The sequence below is a fragment of the Mandrillus leucophaeus genome, unplaced genomic scaffold (genome assembly GCF_000951045.1).
Source record: "Mandrillus leucophaeus isolate KB7577 unplaced genomic scaffold, Mleu.le_1.0 Scaffold204, whole genome shotgun sequence".
Classification (NCBI taxonomy): Eukaryota; Metazoa; Chordata; class Mammalia; order Primates; family Cercopithecidae; genus Mandrillus; species Mandrillus leucophaeus.
In genome coordinates, this window is record NW_012102077.1 from 3,644,062 (window position 1) to 3,654,091 (window position 10,030).

Below are 10,030 nucleotides of genomic sequence, written 5' to 3' on the forward strand. Positions count from 1 at the left end.
AGTGTATAAAGAAACCTGGTGAAAGCACGGGGCGTGCTGTCATGGAGCCTCTCATTTCTCCCCACTCCAGTTCAAGGCAGCTTTCAGGAGATGTAGAGGAAAAAGCTTAATCATAAGGAGAACTTGGTAGACCTGAGTTCTCTTTCTGATTCTGCCAGTACTATATGGCCTTGCTTAGTTATTCAGCAAATTCGAGTCTGCTTGTCTGCTTGTATGCCTTTTAGGGTTATTGTAAGGATTGGAGATTTGTGTGTGTAAAACGCTAGGACAGTGCCTGGTCCGTAGCAGGCCACTGTTATTAGTAAACCTTTTTTAAGATAAATTTGCCTTATTACTCTTACATGATACTTAGGATTTGTTGGTTATGTAGCACTCTTATTAGTTTGTAACTTATTTTTTAGTGAAAACATTTTCTTAAGGAGCCTTTTTATACCGGAATAAGCCGTAATGAAAAGACCTGTTAGGAAGCCAAGTGTCCTCAAAGGTCAGGCTGAGTGACTCATTCAGCATTTATCCTTGCAGTTGAGTGCCACTTCGTTGTGTAAGATTTCATGGAAGTGAAAAAATGTTTTCAGACTAATGTCATAAATACCTCGCTAAGATGTTTTATTTTTACCAAGTGTGGGGGTACAAATCGTCTGAGGTCAACAGAGCATCCTGTGCTCTTGAAATTTTCTGTTACTCTCGTAAGGGAAAGTTAGCTTAATTCAGTATTAGGAGCCAACAGAAAATAGTTCCCCAGACTACATTTAAAATAGCATTTAGAGACTACAACCAGAAAAACTTGGCAAGGCAATTCTTGAGGGAAAATTATCCTTTGTGGGGCAACTTAAGTAGAAGGAAGTGAGTTTTCTTAAATGAAACAGTCATGTTCCTTACTCAGCTACCAACTGTAGTTTTACTTCGAGCCATTTTTCCAGTTTGGGGTTGAACACCTGCCTCACACTCAGGCAAACCATGTGGTGTCCCCAGCTGCCCCCTCCTCCGTATGAAGCCCTGTAGTGGTAACAAGGAGCGGGTGACTGATGTTTGGAAACAATGAGAAATCGCTTCCAGTCACTAATGGGTCACAGAGCTTTGCATCCTGAGCTAGTGGCCAAACTCGTCCAGAAAACTTAGTAAATGTTTTTCAGACACGTGTGAAGGCGAGGAATTGTGGGAGCCTCCCTGAACAGTCTGCCGCATTTCTACTTAAGGGAAAAGCAAAGCATCTGACCGTGGCTCCCCCTGAGGCTGGGGCACACGTGAACAATGCCTCGGTCTCCTTTGTAGGAGCCTGAGGGTCCCTAAGCTAGAATCAAGCCCATGGCTGTTTGCTGTGGTTAGCAGCTACAAGTAGTGCACATGTGATATGCCACTGTTCTCTAAAGAATTTCATCTCCAAACTACTGGAGCATTTTCTAAATCTAATAAATTATAGCATTCCAGGTCACAGTGGTCACATAGCCCTTTATCCGCAGATGCAACTAGAAAAGGGCTTGGCCAGGGTCACAAGGGAATGGCAGAACATGAGCTGGAACCTGGGTCTTTAAACCTGGGCTAGTGCTTTTCCCAAAGCACGATGTTAACATCCAACGGCCATTCCACGCATCAAAATGGCGTTCACAAATGTCAATCTTGCTAGAAACCAGGATTTTGTATTGTGGCTAAAGTTCCGTATCCTGGTGGACAGAATGGTAGCGTGAACGTAAACCAAAGGCCCTGACTAACTGGACCTAAGAACTTCAGGGCCCACACTAAAAAGTTAAGCTTTTAGGGGAAGGTAAGATGGGAATGTGTGTACAGACAGTAGCCTCCAAATGCATCTAATTTCTTTTCTAAGCAGTCATATTCTTCATTTCCACAAGAGGGCAGCAGCCCCTGAATGGTGTCACAATGGCTGAACACTGAGTTCCAGAAACAGACACTTTCAGCTCAGGGACTGGCAATCAACAGTTCGCTGAATCAAACAGTGCTTTTTTTTGGAGTTGCATGTTAGTCTGGGGAGTATAAGGGAACATGCTCTGATAAAAGATAAACTGAAATCGGTGTAAGGAGCCCTGTACTGTGGAATCGGGAGGTCGGGGTAGAGAGATGGCAGGGAAGATCTGGTCCAGCCCTTTCCTGATAACTGAAGGGCTTTCTGAGCATCTGAAGCAGTGAGATCCAGCTTCTAGTGAAGGTGGGACAGTGTCAGGAGGCAGTCCACTCAGGAGTGGGCATCTCTGGTAGTTGGAATTGGAATAATCTTCCTAAACCAAGAAACTTGCCTCCTTCTAATTTCAGGGAGGGATATCCTTGGGCTGTCCCCTAGGGCTCTCCCCGGTGTTGACCCTCTACCATTCTGAAGTTAATTGGCCACTTCTAAATCTTCAGTCTAAATGTTTCTAGTTCCCTTAACCATCGCTCCCTTTATGAGTAAGGGAGTTACTCATCTCTCTGGTAACTGAACAGGTTTAGAAGTCAGATCTAGCCTCCTGACATAGTACTTTGGTTCTTGAGTCTGTGCTGTCCATAGAAAATCTCCAAAATCTAGAGCTCAGCTCTTGGAAATCAAGGCCTCTCCCAAACGGGAAGCTGGAACTGGAGGCGAGCACTGACCATGGGCCTTGGGACCAACTCACAGAGGCCGGGACTCTCATTCAAGCCTAGGTTGCTGGAAACCTCAATATGCTCTGACCTAAGACATTCTATTCTCTGGTTCTACTATACTTTTCCGCAGGATCTACTATTCAGTAGCACTCAAGTGTGGCCGTAGCACTAAGGAAACTCCATTAGTGGTTTACCTACTAGACGTTCATTGTTCATGTAAAACTTGGAAAGTACAGGTAAGCATGAAGAAGAGAGTTCCATAATCCTATGACTTTGAGGAAATTTAACATTTTATCATACAGAACCTTTCAACAATCATGACTTTACCAGCTGCGACTTTGCCCTTCTGTCTTGTTAAGCCAAAGCCCACGGCATTTCTGGCTGCTTTCTCCTTGTATATACCGTGTATATATAAGATAATGGGAATCGTGTCAAGAAGATATGTGTTTAAGGTGTAAACTTTCAGTGCATGCGATTACAAAACAGTTATGTGGTTTAATCTGAGGGGTCCATTGAAAAACAAAAGTAATTTCAAAATAACAAAGTTCTATTGAATTCCTTAGATTACATGTGCCATGAGGGGAATTGTGGTCCTTTAGCAGTACTTCTCAAAAGCCCCTTTCTTCTTCTTCTTTTTTTTTTTTTTTTTTAAATGTCTCACTTTGTCACCCAGGCTGGAGTGCAGTGGTGTGATCTTGACTCACTGCAGCCTGCAACCTCTGCCTCCTGGGCTCAAGCAATTCTCCTGCCTCAGCCTCCTGAGTACCTGGGATTACAGATGCATGCCACCACACCTGGCTAATTTTTGTATTTTTAGTAGAGACGAGGTTTCACCATTTCAGCCAGGCTGGTCTCAAACTCCTGACCTCAAGTAATCCACCCACCTCGGCCTCCCAAAGTGTTGGGATTACAGGCGTGAGCCACTGCACCTGGCCAAAAGCCCCTTGCTTCTCATGGGTCTGCTGCTGTTTCCTTCAGCCACTTTGGTTTTCAGGGAGGGTTCAGGAAACCATCCTCCATTGTGCTTCTTTCTGGCCTTTGCTACCCCTGTTTCCCATCATGAGACCCCAGGAACTGAAGTGGTGAGGATGAATCCCATGGGACGATGAGGAATGAGACCAGGCTGAAGTGTGAGACTCGGCAGAAGCCCTCCTCCACCTCCACCAGAAGGCAGGGGCGGAGTAAGGGCTGCAAAGTTTGAAGGTTTGTATGCACATTTCTGTGTTATCTAGAGAGGGGAGGAGACAGAGTGAGTGAGTGAGTGAGTGAGTTACTAGTTACTCTGTGTGTGTGTGTGTGTGTGTGTGTGTGTGTGTGTGTATTTAACAGCTTTACTGCAATATAATTCACATACCATCCAGTTCACCCATTGAAAGTGCCATTCAATGATTTTTAGTCACAGAAGTCACCGAGTGTGCAACTATCACAATCAATGTTATAACATTTCCATATTCTCTCCCCACCCCCAAAAGACTATACTCATTAGAAGCTACTCTCCATTTCTCCCCAACCCTACCACTGATCTTTCTGTGTCTGGATTTGCCTGTTCTGGATTGTGTGTGTGTGTGTGATGGAGTCTCACTCTGTCGCCCAGGCTGGAGTGCAGTGGCATGATCTCAGCTGACTGCAACCTCTGCCTCCCAGGTTTAAGCGATTCTCATGTCTCAGCCTCTCGAGTAGCTGGGATTATAGGCATGCGCCACCACGCCTGGCTAATTTTTGTGTTTTTAGTAGAGATGGGGTTTCACCATGTTGGCCAGGCTGGTGTTGAACTCCTGACCTCAAGTGATCTGCCCTCCTCGACCTCCCAAAGTGCTGGAATTACAAGCATGAGCCACCGGCCTGGCCTGTTGTGGATATTTCTTATAAATGGAATCATACAGTGCTTCTTTCAGTTAGCACAGTGTTTCTCAGTTTCATCTAGGTCACGACACATAATCAGGCTTCATTTCTTTTTATTACCAAATAATATTTCATTAGATGAATATACTACTTTGTGTGTATCTATTCATTGGTGGACAGACATTTGAGTGGTTTCTGCTTTTGGGCCATTAGTGCTGCTGTCAACATTCATGTATCAGTTTTTGTGTGGATGTATGTTTCATTCCTCTTGAGTATATCCCTAGGAGTGGAATGGCTGGGTCATATGATAGCTCCATGTTTGACCGTTTGAAGAACTACCAAACGACTGACCAAAGTGGCTCCCGCATTTTATATTTTCATTGGCAGTGTGCGGGGGCGGGGTTTTTATAATGCCCAATCATCAGGTTTGTTCAGGAAGCAAGTAACTTCTAGCTTATTTACTGAGCTTTTAAAGATATACTTAATGTTGTTTCTTAAGAAAAACCAGGTCTTTATTTACTATGAGACTCCAAGTGCTTTAATATAGTTGAAACTAAAGAAACATAAATTTTACATTCTGCCTCTTAATTGCATGGGAAACTGTACTTATTAAGTGTTCAGTTTAATGACTGTATAACACTTTATCATAAATATACCCTTATTTTCTCTGTTGTTTAACATTTAGCATGTTTTCAACTTTTGCTTACACTGTGATGGATTTGTTGGTACATAAATACTCATCTGTGTTCTGGGATATTTAAGAGCCTTCCAAAAGTATAGGACAAAGAATATGAACAATACCAAAGCTCATGACTTATATTGGCTCCACTGCTCTAAAAAAGATGTATGACAGCCTTTGGTCTCACCATGATTTCGTTGCAGCCTCTCTAGCACTGGGTGTTCATTCTTATTAAAACACTAAAACCAAAAACGCCTTAATTTTAAGAAAATTTTCTTTTAGAGTAACATACATAGAAAACTGCACAGATCATTACTGTGATAGTTTGACGCATTTCCACAAAATAGACACACCTGTGTAACAAGACCCAAGTTACTAGACAGGACATTTCCAGCCTCTCAGAGGTCCCCATCCTGTCCCCTTTCAGTGACTAACCATCTCCCCTTTCTCTCCAGAAACCACTATCCTGACTTGTAATAGGGAGAAAAAATCCTTGCTAATTTAATGCATTAAAAAGTATACTGTATTAAAGTAAACCAGGTTATCACAGAATTCCAACATGTTTAAGCCATCTGTATTTCTTGTGGAAATCCAGGGCCTAGCCATGTACTTTGCAAAGCTAGGTTTCTTCCTTTTAAGGTCCCCAGATGGGTGGAGGACAGGGAGCCCATGTGATTCCTACAATCCAGGAAATCTAAATCTGGCCTGCGGCCAGTGTGCCGTGGCTGTGCCCAGGAGCCCTCTTGGGCAGCACTTGGGACCTCTTTCTTGCCATATTCTCTAGGTAATGATGGGCTTTTTCCTGTCCCTCCTATATCAACAAATCAAACTCCAGGGGATGCCAATCCAAGACACATAGCCAGCAGCAGAGCTTTTACACGATGAATGGACCGTTTCACTCAAGGCAGGACACTGCTGAACTCACTGCTCCGCTCCTGATCAATTTTTCTGAGGTGGTGAGCTCCCTTTCTAGAACAGGACAGAATAAATACCTTAGAGGGTCATGGCTCTTTCCCCTACAGATGTGTGCGGAAGTCTGGAATGGGAAGCTCTGGCTTCCCAGCTTAAGGACAAGAGGATCTTTTTCTTCCAGACCTGGCACTTTTCCCCAGCTCTGCCTCATGGACTCTTTCCCTGGTCTTCCCCTTGCTTTGAAAAATACAAATACCAACGTACAGGAAGTAACATTAACACAAATTCAGGCAATTGGAGCTCTCTGGGGAGGTATTTAGTACTCTGCTGCTGCCATGTAAAAAGAAGGAATAAGGAATAGAGTTTTTCTCCAGAGCCCAGGAGAGATTCCAAGTGCATGGCTGTTGTCAGCACAAACCCCCATGCCCACCTCAACCCACTGTCCTCTAATACTGAAGATAGGGCAGGGGGAACATTACCGCCCGCTACCTGAGGTTCGGGGAGGCCAAGTAACTGACGCGGATTTAGTGGAACAACTGGGATTGGAACTCGAGGATGCTGAAATCTAGTGGAGATTCCTTCTGTCACTCTGTGTTCCTGCTGTGCAGAAAGGTCCTCGGATTGTGGTCGCCTAACATGGAAAATCATGGGCTTTGGAAAACAGCAGATCCTAGATGAATTCTATGTTCTACTGTTACATTATGAGAATTAAAGTTGTTTACTATCTCTGACCCTATTTATCATATAAATGGGGACAATGAACTGTTAAAGATTAAGTGAAAATGCTACAAAATAGCTACCAGAGTATCTGGGTTTGAATCCTGGCTTTGCCTTTTTCTAATTAATTGCATGACAAATGGCAGAAACGTCATACAGTAGAAAAGAGAGATGAGAGGTCCTCTAGGTGAGTGGGGAACTGTTTAATCTCATGGCCTCCATTTCTACATCTCTAATAATATACCTTAAAAAAAAAAAAAAAAAAAAAGCTTAGGGGCCAGGTACAGTGGCTCACACCTATAATCCCAGCACTCTGGGAGGCCAAGGCGGGAGAATGACTTGAGGCCAGGAGTTTGAGACCAGCCTGGGCAACATAACAAAACCCTGTCTGTACAAAAATAAAAATGAAAATTAGTCAAGCCTGGTGGCATGTATCTGTGGTTCTAGCTACTCAGAAGGCTGAGTCAGGAGGATATTTCGAGCCTAGCAGTTCAAGGCAGCAGTGAGCTATGATCATGCCACTGCACTCTAACGTTGGCAACAGAGCTAGACCCTGTCTCTGAAAGAAAAGGAAAAACAAGCTTTATATTTTTATGATAAAATGAATTCACAGTTTTGAGAGATTTAAGGCCCATTCCTCAATGACTATGTCATTTAGCCTTAATTTCCTTACCTGTAAAGCAATCTGAGCAGGGATTATCTCTGTATCACCGGGTGATTGTAGACATCCAAAGTAGGTGCTCACTTCGGCAGCAGTATACTAAAATTGGAACGATACAGAGAAGATTAGCATGGCCCCTGCACAAGGATGACATGCTTTTAAAATTTTTTTTAAAGATGAAAGAAAAAAAAAATCAAAAGTAGATGCAAACTATTTTACGATCTCATGATCTCAAAACAAAGGGAAAAGAGTAAGATTCCTTGTCTCCTAGAAGAATTAGTGATCTTAAGTTGCCATGAGTGTCTAGAGGAAGCTAATGTTTTATTGTGTCTCTTATGTGGCTGATGAGAGACATTCTATTTTATTAATGATGGTACTGAAGCCAGATGTTCAGTAACTTGCCCAAGTTCACAAAGGTAGTGTGTGACCAGCCTGGCTTTAACTCATGGCTGCTTCTCCAAAGACCATGGTTTTTTGTTTGTTTTGTCTTTGTATTGTAGGGTAAGAAGGTTATGACCAGGCCCTTAAGTGTTATCAGAGAAATAAGGTCAATGGCTATAAAAGTGGCTATAAAAATGCAAAATTTCTTAGTGGGATGGCTAACCTTAGGGATCCCAGAATTGTATTCCTAAGTAAAACTATTTCAGGAAAGACAGGCTTGGGCCTGGCACCCTTTTCATAAGAGCAAAATAAAATACCAAACTCTACTGACCTTGTACTATCTTCTCTCCACGTCAACCACCACGACTCCCAACCATATGAAAAGAGAGGCCCCCAGAAAGCTGCCCTGAGGGCGGTCGGCATGGCAGCTGGAAGCTCTGATGCACCCACTAACCCAGAGGACCTCTCATTTCTGCTATGTGACACCCATCAACGAGCAGGTCTCAGAGGACAGGGATGGGTAGTTACTAGAGAGCTCTTATAGCCTGAGGACAACACAAGATCCTCGTGGCTCCTGAGGGACCCAGGAAGGCACAAGGAGCAGGTGTCAGCTTCAGAAGCCTTTCCCCTGCAGGTCCCCGAGTCTTGGTGGCACAGCCCTGTCCCGTCAAGGAGCAGGTGCCCTTCCTCAAGGAGAAGCTCCAGGGAAGGCAGCCCTGGGCATCACCCCCAGGCAGCAGCTGCTCATGCCCGAGAGAGGGAGCCCACCCTTCCCAGCTCTGGCTGTGCCCTTAGACCCCAAGGCCCAGCCACCACAGCTCAGTTTGGTCATTGACAATGCCTAGAGATTGTGTCACCAGTCCTTCCGGAGCAAGAATTACTTCTCAGCTCAGTGCCCAAAAAAAGGAGAGCGGGCTTGAATCCTAATTCCTAGATAGGTGATTGACCACCTCATGGCATCCCCAGGAAGTGCTAATTTTTTAATAGATTTCAAGAAAGGACCAGATATGTCCTTCTCAAGCTGTTCTCTCTTCTTCTCTTCCTCTTTCTCCCCCTCCCACTTCCTCTTCCCAAATCTGAACACTCGGGTGCTCAGAATGACAGAGACAACTGTGCTGCCCTTTGGGTTGGCCGGGGTAGCCTGGTTTTCTTTTGCTATTTGGAGGACATAGGGGAGGAAGGCATATTGTAATCAAGCAGCAGCAACAGCTTCTACTCTAGAGATTTTTAGACCCAGAGAGGACTGACTCTCCCCTCCTCTTTTTTTCTTCTTTTGAGACAGAGTCTCCCTCTGTTGCACAGGCCCAGGCTGGAGTGCAGTGGCACGATCTTGGCTCACTGCAACCTCTCCCTCCCGGGTTCAAGTGATTCTTCTGCCTCAGCCTCCTGAGTAGCTGGGATTACAGGCGTGTGCCATTACGCCCGGCTAATTTTTACATTTTTAGTAGAGACGGGACTTCACCATGTTAGCCAGGCTGGTCTTGAACCCCTGACCTCAAGTGATCTGCCCACCTCAGCCTCCCGAAGTGCTGGGATTACAGGCATGAGCCACCGTGCCCGGCCTGACTCTTTTCTGAAGGCCGCCCTGGGATTGACCTGGCCCTGAACAGAGAGACGCCCAGCAGCAGCAGCACCATCATGGACCCCAGCGTAAAGCCCTCATAGTTTCAGGTCTGTGTCAGTTGATATATGTGCGGAAACTTAGAGTGGCCATAGGCGCAGGTATCCATGTGTCTGAAGAGGCAGCAGTACTTTTAATCCTGTTACAGAAGTAAAATTAAAAGAAAAACACACACACACAAAAATCTTGCAACTCTCGCTGCATTTCCATTATTTACCATCAGGTGTCAGTAGACCACACGGGAAGAGGGAGCTTTAAGAGCCGGGGTGCTCAAGTCGGTGCCTGGGGAGGCAGCTCCTCTTCCGTATTCCTGTGGATCTCTTAGTGGGAGTCATCCTAGGCATCTCCTTTCCCCGTGCCCGCTGCCCTCATTCCACCCCGGTCTCGTTTGTCCTTGTATTCCCAGCAATTCTACACTGTAAGATGCCTTCTGTGTTCTCTGCAGGGCATCCCTCCCTGACTCGGGCTAGCAATGGCCAGAATTCATGCATTTACTGTGTGCCAGCTTGCCCTAATCATCTGATTTACTTATCAAAACAGCTCTCTGACATAGGCACAACTAGTTAGGCAGATTGACAGATCAGGAAGGGGCCTGGAGAGATGAAGGGCAGCTTAGTGGGATGCATGCATGTGGACTTTACCTGGG